Here is a 14,647-nt window from a genome sequence, read left to right as displayed (position 1 = left end):
ACCGCATGAAGCAACAGGTAGATCAACATCGCTCAGAGCGCTAATTTCAAGAAGGGGATCAGGTCTTTTTGAGGCTGCAACCATATAAGAAAACATCACTCAAAGACAAGGGTTGTCAGAAACTATCCCCAAAATTCTACGGACCATATCAAGTACTTCAGCGCATTGGGGAAGTGGCTTACAAGTTGGCTTTGCCACCTACTGCAAAAATCCATCCAGTTTTCCATGTCTCAGGCCTCAAGAAAGTGATTGGGAACAATTGCAGAATTCAAACTAGTCTATCTGAATTGGACGAAGAAGGGTCAATCTGGCTCCAACCTGAACAGGTCCTAGACACACGAGACAGGCACCTGCAGGGCCGCATGATTAGGGAAGTCCTCGTCAAGTGGAAAGACACCTCTTCGGAAGATGCAACTTGGGAACCAGCCACTATTCTTCAACAGTTTCCGCAGCTTCAGCCTTGAGGACAAGGCTAGTCTTAAGGGGGAGGGCATGTTAGGGTCCCACCCTAACCCCCTTATTTATGTAATGGGATCGAGTCATAGTCAAGAGTCAATAAAGCCCATATTAATAATTGTAAGTGGTTAACCCGCAATTAATGACAGGACCACAATTAGTTGCAAATGGGCCGTAGTATTAGATAGATGGTATTAATAAAACCCATGGTATTGATCCGTGGTATTGCATGTATTAGTCATATATAAATGATAGAGACTCCCTGTGAGGAGCATCGTGTCTTATTTTTGTATCGAGCTCTGCTCTATTGGAGGTTGCCCCCTCAAAGAGGCCAGTGAACATTGCTTTTTGAATAATAAAATATTTGCTGTTGTCTCTCATTATTCTATGTTCTGGGTATCTTTCTTCGCATATTCTGTATTTGGGTATCTTTTTGCAGGTTAAGGGCATAACACTCTCTGCAAGCTCTCTTCGCCTCTCTGTCAGTATTCTCCGGAAAGTCCTTTTCCCGGATTCTCATTGCCCCTTTGCTGCTGAATGATCACTTAGTTTGAATTTCTCATCTTCCTAGCCCTAGAAATCGAACTACAGATCAATTCGTTCTCTCCGTGTGTATTTCCAAATGAACCCCAAGCCTCCATTTTATACTTTTCTTGTTGAGTTTTCAACGGCCAAGATTAAGTCTCTAATCAATGACTAAGATTAAAACATGACTTGATCTGCTTTCTAGATCATTCTCACCCATATTTTGATTAATACCTATTAATATTTTAATTTCCCTAAGTTTAGACTTAGGAACTCCATTAAAAATATTAATTATTTTAATAAAATACAATCTGGATGGAATTTCACCAAACGGTTTTTGGGTTCTTTATAAGTCATGTGTGTTAGCCTCTCCACCAATGTTCAAGGCTAGAACACTTCTGATGCTACCAAAAACTAACACTCCCTCTTAGCGAGGAAAGTGCTCTAACAAATGTCCACCTGCACGCTGCTATGTTTCTGAAGCACCTCCTTTCTGCACTGTTGTTGCCACCAACACTATGCTACTGCTGCTACTGTACTGTTGCCCATGACACTGCCACTGGCACTGTTACATTTGTACTACAACTCCCTCTCAAATGCTGCATTTGCTATGCTACTAGCACTACCACTGTTAACACTGCATTCATACTGTAACTCAGTTGCTGAGAGAAGCAATTGAAAAACATCCAAAATTAGTTGAACTTAACTGTGTTAAGCATAATACAATGAATGTTGGAATCTGACTGTTGCTGACCCTCTGAATCTTCTGCACTGTTGCTGACTTCTGCACTGTGCCATCTGCACTGCTGCCAACCTTGCTCTGCGCTGATCAGTCTTTGGTCCCAAGCCACTGCATCTGTCCTCCAAACACTCCACTGCATCATCTGACACTAAGTCCATCTCGCTACTGTTGAATCTTGGGCTCCTGTAGTAAGGAATTGATCCAAGAGGTGGACTCCTCAAGGATCCTGCTCACATGTAGTCCTCCCGACTAAACATTGCCCCATCTCCCTCCTGGAGATGCGTGGGCACTCATGGCAAACTCATCCTTGTCAATCTTTGCTGAAGCAACCTTAAGATCATGTTTCTCATCCTTATCCTTTTTTTCAAAGGACATTGGGATGCATAGTGGCCCATCTCACCACAACTGAAGCATTTCACCTTTGAAATGTCCTTCTTTCACTTTTGCTTCTGTTGTCCCTTCAATGGTAGAGCTGTGTTTTCCTTCTCCTCCTTCGTCTTTGTGCCACTTCCACTGTTGCCATTGAGGTTGACCTTCACTAGGTCCCTCCTTAACTCCTCTCGTTGAAGAGTTGCCAACATCTCCTCCTATGAAGGTAGTTTTTCCCTGCCCAATATGCTTTGGACGAAAACTTGCCATTCATCCCAGACTCCATTCAAGGCTATCCTCACCATCGTGGTTGGCTGAGGAGTGGACCCCATTGCAACAAGCTGGTCTCTAGTGTCTTGAAGACGTTGAAGATAGAGGTTAACCCCTTCTCCTTTCTGCATCAAAGTCCACTGCAATTTCTGCTCTAAATACATCTTTCGCTGTTCGGAAGAGCCTTCATACAGAGAAGACAAGGCTTCCCACATCTCTCGGGTTGTATCCTTGCCCTGCAAGTGTGAGACCACATGATCTCGAACTCCATCAAGAATGAGCCTCTTTGCCTTCCCCTGCTCGGCCTTGTACTTCTTCTTTTGATTGTTGTTAGCTGGAACAACTACAACACTTTTGACGTAGGCCTCGAGATCATATTCCTCTAGAACAACTAAGATTTGGTTTTCCATATGACATAGTTGGAGGCTCCGTCCAACCTGTCTTGATCTCTGAGCCCATGTGATGCCATCTCACCCAACTATCGAACTGACTCCTCTAGTCACTGCTTAGCACTGCTCAATTGCTCAGCAAGTGAGAAATTCGAACTTTCTGGCGGAAAGTTCTTTGAGGAGAAAATTCCCCGTCTACGTGTCTTCACTCTTTTTCCAGCAGATTTTTGCCCTGACAGAAATTGCGCCCTTCAAGAACTGCGCTGAGGCGCTACGTCACTCCCTCTACCTCTACAAACGCTTGAACTAGAAATTGTACCTCTCTGTCGTCTCACTTAGAGAGAGATTTTCTCGGATCTGGTTCCCGGCAAGGACTGCACAATCCCTTCAAGAGGATTCAAACTGCTGCTAAGTGCAACTTTCGGCCTCACTGCTCAGCACTGGATCTGCTCTTCTTGTTTCAAAATCAATGCTCTGATACCATGTGAAAATTCCTACACTGGAGGAACATCTACTGCTGCAAATCTGAATCTACTTCACCTACTTGATTTTTAAATTACATTTATTCTTCTGAATACTGAAGCAAATTACTTCTGCAGCCTACACTAATTAAATATTTGATCTCATAAAACAGAAAACAGAGCAAAGAACAAGATACATAGCACACACTTATTTTTGGACACAATAATCCCCGGAAAAACCCAATGCGGGAAAATTGGTGCAGTAGCTCTGAGAGTTTATTATTATGTAGGAGAAATATCTGAATATAAATCTAGGATGCTCATCTAGCAATCCTTTACAGAGAAAATACTAGTGGAAAATATGAGTGAGTTTTACCTCACTTCACTTGGTAGAATTCTCGCTGTTCCAGCACAAGACTGGCTAACCCCGGATACTTCTACACGGACCCTGCGTCAGCCTTTCAGGCTCTGCGTCAGCCTTTTAGGCTCTGCGTCAGCTCCTTTGCCCTCTGCGTCAACTATCTCGGCTATTCTGGCGGTTCTTGGCAGTTTCGGCTTTTGCATGACAGGAACTTTCCCCACTGCGCAGTCCTTTCTAGCTCTGCATCAAGACTACATGGGCCCAGACTGGCCAAACGTCAGCGCTTCCGGCTATTGCGCTGCCTCTCTGCAAGCTCTCTCTGCCTCTTTGTCAGTATTCTCCGGAAAGTCCTCTTGGATTCTCACTGCCCCTCTGCTGATGAATGATTACTTAGTTCGAATTTCTCAGCTTCCTAGCCCTAGAAATCGAACTCTAGATCAGTTCGTTCTCTCCGTGTGTATTTCCAAATGAACCCCAAGCCTCCATTTTATACCTTTCCTGTTGAGTTTTCAACAGCCGAGATTAAGTCTCATATCAACGGCTAAGATTAAAACATGACTTGATCCACCTTCTAGATCATTCTCACCCATATTTTGATTAATACCCATTAATATTTTAATTTCCCTAAGTTTAGACTTAGGAACTCCATTAAAAATATTAATTATTTTAATAAAATACAATCCGGGTGGAATTTCACCAAACGGTTTTTGGGTTCTTTAGAACTCATGTGCCTTAGCCTCTCCATCAATTTTCAAGGCTAGAGCACTTCCGATGCTACCAAAAACTAACATCAAGTTTGTCTTACAGGTCAACAGGATCTGGGAGTTCATTGTGAAAGAGATCAAGAAGCCAACCGACCCTAAGGAGTTGGAAATATATGAAGATTTGGATGCGAGGGCAAGATTGATCATCCTAGATGGTGTCAAGGATGCCCTAATACCTTATTTGTCCGAGAAGAACAATGCACATGAGATGTGGATGGCTCTTCAGAATTTGTTCTCGAATAAGAATGAGAACCGGGTATTGGTATTGGAGGATAAGTTGAAATCCACCAAGATGATAAAGGGTGAAAGTGTGACCTCCTATTTGACGAAATATCAAGTCAAAGATGAGCTTGCTGCTGTCGGTGTGACTATCTCAAATGGAGATATGGTAAGGATTGCCTTGAAAGGGTTCACCGAGGAATGGAAGCCCTTCATCAAAGGAATCGTTGCCAGGGAGAAGCTGCCAGACTGGGATAGGCTGTGGGATGACTTCATTCAGGAAGAGTTGCGAGACGAGGATCTTCATCCAAAGAAGAAATCTTTCGATGATGATGTGGCACTTGCAGCACAAATGAAGGGTAAGCAAAAGGACTTGAGTAAAGTCAATTGTTTCAACTGTGGCGAGATGGGTCATTATTTGTCGAGATGTCCAATGAAGAAGGTAGATGATGAGAAGACGAAAGGAAAGCACGTTGCCCGTGTTGCCACTTCAGCTGAGAATCGAGATAGATGATCTCACTAGGAGATTAGAACTTGGAAGAGGAGGACTTTGCTATGATTTCTCATTTCTCGCAGGATGGATGGTACGTGGACAGTGGTGCGACAAAGCATATGACAGGGTCACAAGAGGTTTTTGAGACTCTAGCTGAATGGGACTCGAAGTTGCACATGGTGTTGGGTGACAAGAGTCAGTTGGAGATCCGAGGATCGAGAGTTGTGCCATTCAGGATGGAGACAAGACGTGTGATGCGGGTCCAGGATGTATTGTTTGTACCAGGACTCAGATATAGCGTGATTTTTGTCTCGATGATCGAGAGGAAGGGGTTTGAGGTCTTGTTCTAGGATGGGAAGGCAAGACTCAGGCCTAGAGGCTCTAAGTTCGATGGGATTGTACTCAGAGTTAGAGAGCATGGTCTCTACAGGTTGACGGGCAAGCCTGTGGATCATGGAAAGAAGTAGGTGGAGCAGGTGCAAGTTCTAGAGAAGCAAAAAAGGTGTAGGTGCAGGCTTCAAAGGAGCAGGTACAGGTTCCCGAGAAGAAGGTACACCTTCCCGAGAAGATCCAGGTTCTAGAGACTCAGATGGGGTCTAGTTCGAGAGGGAGCTTACAGATCCAGAGGGAGACTTTGCAGTCCAAGAAGAGTGCGTGGTCAGTGGGAAGGAAGGGTGCTCTTACAACTGCCAAGAAGGAATCATGGAGAGAGTGGAAGACATTACAGGATAAGAAGAAGAAGTAGGGTGCTTCCAACAGTAACAACGACACTTATGAGAAGGGCGTAGTTCCCCGTACAAGGATTGCTGTGATTGTGAGTGCCAGGATTTGGGCAAGTGTTGCGAGCAATGATGATGACGACGAGATACTTCCTAGTCTTGGAGGCACCTCTCTTGCTAAGAGGGAGTGTTGATTTGTGTAGCTTGGGAGGTACTCCTAGCCCTAGGGTTCAGGGTTTGGAGGGAAAAACACCACTAGGGACACTTGTGGGCTTCGAACCCAAGTATGGGGTTTTGCACTGAATCGTGTTTTGGGCATTTTCGGGAGCACATTTCTACATAAACAAACTTCACATAAAGTCTATAATACGTTTTTCATTAACGGATCACTCCAATACCTAGAAATGGTTTGAGCAGATTCTAAACAGTTTGGGAGATATTAAAATAAATAATATTTTTAATGGAGTCCCTAAGTCTAAACTTAGGGAAAATAAAATATTAATGTAAACTAATATAAAACTGTGTTAGAAGGGTCCAAAAGTCATGGATCAAGCCAGAGTTAATCTTAGTTGTTGATTAGGGACTTAATCTCGGCCGTTGATTTGTCAACGAGAAAAGTATAAGAGGAGGCTTGAGGGTCACTTAGAGAACACATTGAGTTGATCGAGATTTCGATTTTCTGGGGCAGGGTTTGTAGAAGGGAAGTAGAGGAGCAACGAGATGGCAATAAATGGGGTAAGAGACCAGGACAGACTGAATAGAGCCTCAAACTTCGTAGTTTGGAAGGCCATAATGTTATCCGTTCTAGACAGGAACTGTCTCAAGCAATTCGCCTTGAGGACAATAGCGGTCCCAGTTGACTCGGCTGATAACGATAAGTATGAGGATGCATTGGCGAGGGCCAAGAGCATCATCCTTGACGGGGTCAAGGACCATGTAGTACCACACATTGCCAAGAAGAATATGACAAATGAGATGTGGGAGGCCCTAAAGAAGTTGTATCAGCATACCTCCGTGTAGAGGAAGATGCTACTAGAAAATCAGTTGTGGTCATACCAGATGCAGAAGGGAGAACATATCGACCCCTTCCCTCAGTCGATTGAAGGAGATTCGGGATCAGCTGACTTCCATAGGAGCCACGCCGGATCAAGAATTGATTGTGAGAACAACCTTGAATGCAGTTTCAAATTGGGAAGAAATGTGGGTGACTCTTCCCCAAGAAGAGATCAGAAGGCTAAGCAAGGCGGGAAGCAGCAGTAAGGGGATTAGAATCAAGAAGGAGGAAGAGGAGGATGCTGCCCTAGCATATGAGGGAAAGCAAGAGAAGCGGAAGAAGAAGGACTTCTCCAAGGTCAAATGCTTCAACTGTGGGGAATTGGGTCACTATGCGAGCTAGTGTCCGAGGAAGAAGAGCAAGGGAGAGGCTTTCGAGACCAAGGCTGCACTAGCAAGGGTGAAGAAGGAATAGGTGACAGATGATGATTGTGCCATGATTTCTCACACGCCACTTGCGCAGAAGTGGGGAGACATTGAGCTGTCGTCAAACGGACTACAGGCAATGAGGGGCAGGATCCTCGAGGTACCCAACCTCTTGGATTATACCTTGCTATGGGAGCCCTGAAGAGGAGTAGCAGGATTGGCGGATGTTAGTACAGACGGATGCGGATGGAGTGACAGAGGGAGCTACAGTGCAGGAGTCCCAGGACAGCGTGAGGTAGCAATGCGAGATGCACAGAGTTGTTGCAGCAGCGCAGAGGTTGGAGAGGGAGCACTTATCAGTGACAGAGGGAGCTTCAACGTCCGGAGTGTTTCTAGCCGGACGAAGATGTCAGAGTTGGGAGATCAATTACTTCTCAGTATCTGAGTTGCAGTGCAACAGTTAGCAATGGCAATGCTATGGGCAACATGATGCAACATGATGAGAGGGGTTGCAGTGCAGATGCAGCAGTGGCAGTGGCATGGCCATGGGCAGTAGCACGAATGCAGAGGGAGTTGCGGTACAAATGCAACAGTGGCAGTGGCAGGGCCATGGGTAGCAATACATGATGCAACAGTGCAGAGGATGTTGGGCAACAGGGCTAGCATCAGCACAACGATCAATGTCGGATGATCAGGGTGATGCTCAGTGAGGAGTATTACTAGAGCACAGTCCTCTCGAAGAGGGAGTGTTGATTTGGGGTAGCATCGGATGTGCTCTAGCCACGAAAATTGGTGGAGAGGCTAAAGCACATGATATCTCCATGATCCAAAATGGATCCAGTTTTGCCTCTAGATCAAAGTCTTCAAATGCAGTTGAAAGTAGAATCAAGTCGAAGTGCTCGTCAATACGATTCCAACGATGCGAATGGCACGTAAATCCGAGTCCGGATGAAGAAGTTATGGCCAGTCAAAGTTTTTGGGAAAATTAGGGCAAAAGTCAAAAGTCAAAGTCAAAGTCAACGCAGGGTGACATCAGCAGGACATGTGGCATCCCGGGAACACGCCACCCGTCCCGGATGATGTTAGTAGGAGCAGTGATGTGGCGACACGTGATTGGACAGAATGGGCCAATCCGGTGCTGACACGTGTCAGCCTGGATTTGCCCAATGTTGGCATGAAATCCCAAAAATTTGGGGTCAAGGGGAGTCGAACCCCTGACCTCCTGGAATTGCCAAGACTTCGCCGAAATCCGCTCACCGGTCGAGCTACCGAGGTGCTTGTTAATGGATTTACTGATTTTTTATTTATGGTTGCGGGATTGGAGGCGCCAGAAAAAAGGGCTGACGACCGGGGTCAACCCCACGGCCGCCGGACCCCTTAATTGGTTTCAGAATTATCCCACATGCAACGGGATATGTTAAACGACATACCATATATATCATAACCAAACCACGTATATCACAACAGCAAGCGCAAAGATATATGCCACCCAAAGCTTAATGCGGATATATGTGTATCAATCCATATCAAAACGCCGGAGTGTCGGGCGGGGGTTTCGACCCGCCGACCTCCAACATTATATACCACACCTTCACACCTTCAGGCTAACCAATATGCCATACGTTTGGACTTGAAACAGAGCCGAACCAAAATTTTGTTAACTTGTTGCAGAGCTGAACCCGCCAAATCCAGGGCGCGTGGACCGAGGTGGTTTCCACAACAAATTAGCGAGAGGTGGTTTTGCAAAAGGCAGAGGTAGTTTTGCACATTCTAGACGGTCTGTAAGTCACAGAGGCCAAATATGGGCAAGTTTATACTTGTTTGACTCGAAATTTTGAGCTGAACGCAATGGTGAGATCCTTTTTCTCATTTGAGTCTCTGTTTTTGAGCTCATGTCTGTAAAAGCATTTTGAAGACTAATAAAGTGGTCACACTGGAAGCTAAGGACCCAGAGAGGTAGCCAGGAAGTTTGGTGAACTCCGTTATCAAATTGTTGCTGTGTTGATATGTTTGATTATGTTTCAATTTGCTTATGTGTTTATGTTATTTGCAATCTTTTCGATCCATTGCACTAAGTAACATAAGCAAACTTCACATAAAGTCTATAATACATTTTTCATTAACGGATCAAGTGGTATCAGAGCAACAAGGTTTTTAAGGTTTGACAAGATTGTGTGAAGATTTGAATGCTTACTAGGTTAAGGCTCGAACGAGGTGAAGGTGAACTTGTTGAGGCGAATCTAGAGATTGGAAGGGTCTTTTCACAAAGAAGGATGACGGATGAAACCCCACTTGGGTCAGAATCTCAATTCCTGGATAGTTTCATGACGATACGCGCAATGGTGGAAGAGATGTATCGCGAGTTTAAGAAGAACAAAGAAGAAGGCACTTCATCACCTAAAGATCAAGAAGATAAGGGAAAGGGAGAAATGCTTCCTCCACCATCTCCTCCATCATCACCATCATCGTCACCATCGTCATCTTCCTCTCATAAATCTAGTCCTTCTAAGAAGAAAAAGAAGAAATCCTCTTTGATAAAATTAGATGTAAAATTTGTTTTGCCGATTTATGATGGAGAACTTAACGCTGAAAAGCTTGATAATTGGATAAGACAAATTGAATTGTATTGTAGGGTGCAGAAAGTTGTTTCAGAAAGGAAGAAGATCCAGCTTGCTAGCCTTCGACTTGGAGGAACCACACTTGTATGGTGGGAAGGCAAGACACAAACAGATCTCAAAAAGCATGGTAAAATCATTTCAACCTGGAATGAATTTGTTTCTGCTATTAAAAAGCAATTTTATCCTTTGGATTATATGCAACAAGCAATGATGAGTTGGCAAACACTACGTCAATTAAAAGGTCAAAGTGTTCAAAGTTATACTCAAGAATTCCGTAAGAGAGCTTTAACATTAGGCATATCATTGGACTCACCAGAGACATTGTTGAAATACATAGGTGGTCTTCATAGTTATTTGAGGCATACTATACTTATGTTTAATCCAACTAGCTTAGATGATGTATCGGTCCAAGCAACTCATCTAGAAGCTAGAGGCAAAAATGTAACCCATGATGTTGGGAAATCATCCAAACCTATTGAAAGCAAGAATAAAGACAAGAAGAAACTTAAATGGAAGGAGAAGAAAACAAACACTGTGAAGAAAGATAAACCTTCATGCACTCATTGTAAGAAGGAAGGCCATGATGAGGCACACTGCTGGTCATTGCATCCGAATTGAAGCCTAAGAAGTTTGGGAGTAAGGAGCGGAAGAATGTTGCTGCTATTCAAAAGGACTTGGGATCAGATTCAGGTGACGAGACAACGGTTATAGCTACAGGTATAAAAGGTAAAGATTCTAAAGCATCTACAAGTAATTCTTCGCATTCCGTTGATAATGATAATGAAGAGAAGAAAATAAATGAGCTAATTTCATATTAGAGTCATTTCCAAGCATACTAAAATTGATACTCTATTTGATAGTGGTTCACAAGTTAACTTGATTTCTGAAGCAATTGTAAAGAAGTTGGGTCTAGAAACAAAACCTCATAAAAATCCATATCCATTAGGTTGGGTGTGTGATAAAACTAAGCTACAAGTTACGAAACATTGTAAACTTCGTTTTGCTATTGGGTCAAAGTTTGTAGATGAGGTGGAGTTAGACATAGTCCAATTGGACATATGTGGACTTGTATTAGGAAGTCCATACTTGTACGATAGAAATGCTATCTTCTATCAAACTAAAAATAAGTATCAACTCACTAAGGATGGAATTGAATATATTGTAAGAGCTCATATATTGTATTAGGAAGTCCATACTTGTACGATTGAAATGCTATCTTCTATCAAACTAAAAATAAGTATCAACTCACTAAGTATGGAATTGACTATATTGTAAGAGCTCATATATTGTATATGGTATTAGGAAGTCCATACTTGTACGATAGAAATGATATCTTCTATCGAACTAAAAATAAGTATCAACTTACTAAGGATGGAATTGAATATATTCAATTCTATTCAATTCCATCCTTAGTGAGTTGATACTTATTTTTAGTTCGATAGAAGATATCATTTCTATCGTACAAGTATGGACTTCCTAATACAATTCCACATATGCCCAATGAGACTATGTCTAACTCAACCTCATCTACAAACTTTGACCCAATAGCAAAACGAAGTTTACATTGTTTTGTAACTTGTAGCTTAGTTTTATCACGCACCCAACCTAATGGATATGGCTTTTTATGAGGTTTTGTTTCTAGACCCAACTTCTTTACAATTGCTTTAGAAATCAAATTAACTTGTGAACCACTATCAAATAGAGTATCAATTTTAGTATGCTTGGAAATGACTCTAATGTGAAATAGCTCATTTCCTTTCTTCTCTTCATTATCATTATCAACAGAATGTGAAGAATTACTTGTAGATGCTTTAGAATCTTTACCTTTTATACCTGTAGCTGTAATCGTTGTCTCGTCACCTGAATCTGATCCCAAGTCCTTTGGAATAGCAGCAACATTCTTTCGCTCCTTACTCTCAAACTTATTAGGCTTCAATTCCGGATGCAGTGACCAGCAGTGTGCCTCATCATGGCCTTCCTTCTTAGACCGAGTGCATGAAGGTTTATCTTTCTTCACAGTGTTCGTTTTCTTCTCCTTCCATTTAAGTTTCTTCTTGTCTTTATTCTTGCTTTCAATAGGTTTGGATGATTTCCCAACATCATGGGTTACAATTTTGCCTCAAAATCACGTGTTGCCATGTCACTGCTCCTGCTGACATCATCCAAGATGGGTGGTGTGTTCCTGAGATGCCACGTGTCCTGCTGACATCACCTTGCGTTGACTTTGACTTTTGCCTTAATTTTCCCAAAAACTTTGACTGGCCATAACTTCTTCATCCGGACTCGGATTTATGCGTCGTTCGTATCGTTGGAATTGTATTGATGAGCACTTCGTCTTGATTTTACTTTCAACTGCATTTGAAGACTTTGATTTGGAGGCAAAACTGGATCCATTTTGGATCATGGAGATATCATGTGCTTTAGCCTCAACACCAATTTTCGTGGCTAGAGCACATCTGATGCTATCCCAAATCAACACTCGCTTTTAGCGAGGATTGTGCTCTAGTAATACTCCTCACTGAGCATCACCCTGATCATCTGACATCGATCCCTGTGCTGATGCTAGGCCTATTGCCCAACATCCTCTGCACTGCTGCATCATGTACTGCTACCCATGGCCCTGCCATTGCCACTGCTGCATCTGCACTGCAACCCCTCTCATCATGTTGCATCGTGCTGCCCATAGCACTGCCACTGCTAACTGCTGCACTGCAACTCAAATACTGAGAAGTAAGTAATTGATCTGCCAACTCTGACATCTTCATCCGGTTAGAAACACTCCCGATGCTGAAGCTCCCTCTGTCACTGATAAGTGCTCCTTCTCTGACCTCTTCGCTACTGCAACAACTCTGTGCATCTCGCATTGCTGCCTCACCCTGTCCTGGGACTCCTGCACTGTAGTTCCCTCTGTCGCTCCGTCCGCATTTGTCTTTACCGACATCCTGCCACTCCTGCTACTCCTCTTCGGGGCTCCCGTAGCAAGGTATAATCCAAGAGGTTGGGTACCTCGAGGATCTTGCCCCTCATCGCCTGTAGCCCGTCTGACTACAACTCAATGTCTCCCCCCTTCTGCTCAAGTGGCGTGTGAGCAATCATGGCACAGTCATCATCTGTCTCCTATTCCTACTTCACCCTTGCTGGTGCAACCTTGGTCTCGGAAGCCTCTCCCTTGCTCTTCTTCCTCGGACACTGGCTCGCATAGTGACCCAGTTCCCCACAGTTGAAGCATTTGACCTTAGAGAGGTCCTTCTTCTTCTGCTTCTCCTGCTTTCCCTCATATGCCAGGGCAGCATCCTCCTCTTCCTCCTTCTTGATTCTGATCCCCTTGCCACTGCGTCCCACCTTACTTAGCCCTCTGATCTCTTCTTGGCGAAGAGTCGCCCACATTTCCTCCCAATCTAGAAGGGTCGCCCTGCCCAGTATGCTTCGGACAAACACCTCCCAGTCTTCTGAAACTGCGTTCAGGGTTATTCTCACGATCAATTCTTGATTCGGCGTGGCTCATATGGAAGTCAGCTGATCTCGGATCTCCTTCAATCGATTGAGGGAAGGGGTCGATATGTTCTCCCTTCTGCATCTGGTATGACCGCAACTGATTTTCTAGTAGCATCTTCCTCTGCATGGAAGTATGCTGATACAACTTCTTTAGGGCCTCCCACATCTCATTTGTCGTATTCTTGGAAATGTGTGGTACTACATGGTCCTTGACCCTGTCAAGGATGATGCTCTTGGCCCTCGCCATTGCATCCTCGTACTTATCGTTATCAGTCGAGTCAAATGGGACCGATTTTGTCCTCAAGGCAAGTTGCTTGAGATGGTTCCTGTCTAGAACGAATAAGATTATGGCCTTCCAGACTACGAAGTTTGAGGCCGTCCAGTCTGTCTTGGTCTCTTACCCTGTTTACTGCCATCTCGCTGCTCCTCTACTTCCCTTCTTGAAGTTCTCGGTGTGACTCTCTCTGAGCCTCGATTTCCCTCTTGGAAACTCCTCTGCCAATGTCGAGATGCCCCCACTCCGATCTTTAGTGCAATTGCACCATCGATCTGGATTTCTTTGCTAGAAATCCTCGGTAGAAACTCCCTCCTCCTTGGTCTTGCCCAGTTAGGAGCTGTTCTGACTACAATACCCCACCAGCTTCACTCTGCAACTTACCCATAGCCTCCTAAGCCCCAACAAACTGAAGGTTAGAGCTTCTAGGCTTTGCGCAATCCCAGCACCAGCAAAATTCGCACCTCCAGGCCACGGGCATCAATCCTTCCTGACTGAGAAAGATGATCGGGCACTGCGTAGGTCGAGTTTGCTCCCCTTTGCCACTGCGCTAATCCTCTTCCCGGCTCAAACTTGATGATGCAGGCACTGTGTCATCCCTTTCTTGTTGCTTCTCTGCTAGGAACAAATTTTGTCGCTCGGGACAACTGTTTTTTGCTGCTGTTGCTCTCCTCGGTTGATGTCCTTAGTTCTCCTAAGATCTGCAACCACGCTCTGATACCATGTTGGAATTTCTAAGTCTAACCCGTTAGAAACCTTTCATGTACTTTCTGATTTATTTCTTCCTATTTGTTTTGATTAATTAATAAGTTATTTACCATGTAAATACTGAAAATAAATACAAGTACATGCTCAACACATTACAGATCATCAATTGAAGGAAACAAAACAAGCACAAAAGTGACACCGTTGTTTTTAGACCAATGTCCTTGGAAAAGCCCAAATGTAAGAAAACCAGTGCAGCTATCTGAGGGTTTTATTATTATGCAGTTTCTGAATACAATCTGGGTGCCAAAATTGGCTCACCCAACAGAGAATAATCTCGGCAGTAGTACCTCTCAGTCGGAGACAGA

The sequence above is a fragment of the Pinus tabuliformis genome, chromosome 7 (assembly GCF_031772625.1).
Source record: "Pinus tabuliformis cultivar Carrire ecotype Pingquan chromosome 7, CPIR1, whole genome shotgun sequence".
Lineage (NCBI taxonomy): Eukaryota > Viridiplantae > Streptophyta > Pinopsida > Pinales > Pinaceae > Pinus > Pinus tabuliformis.
Note: the sequence above shows the minus strand (reverse complement) of the source record.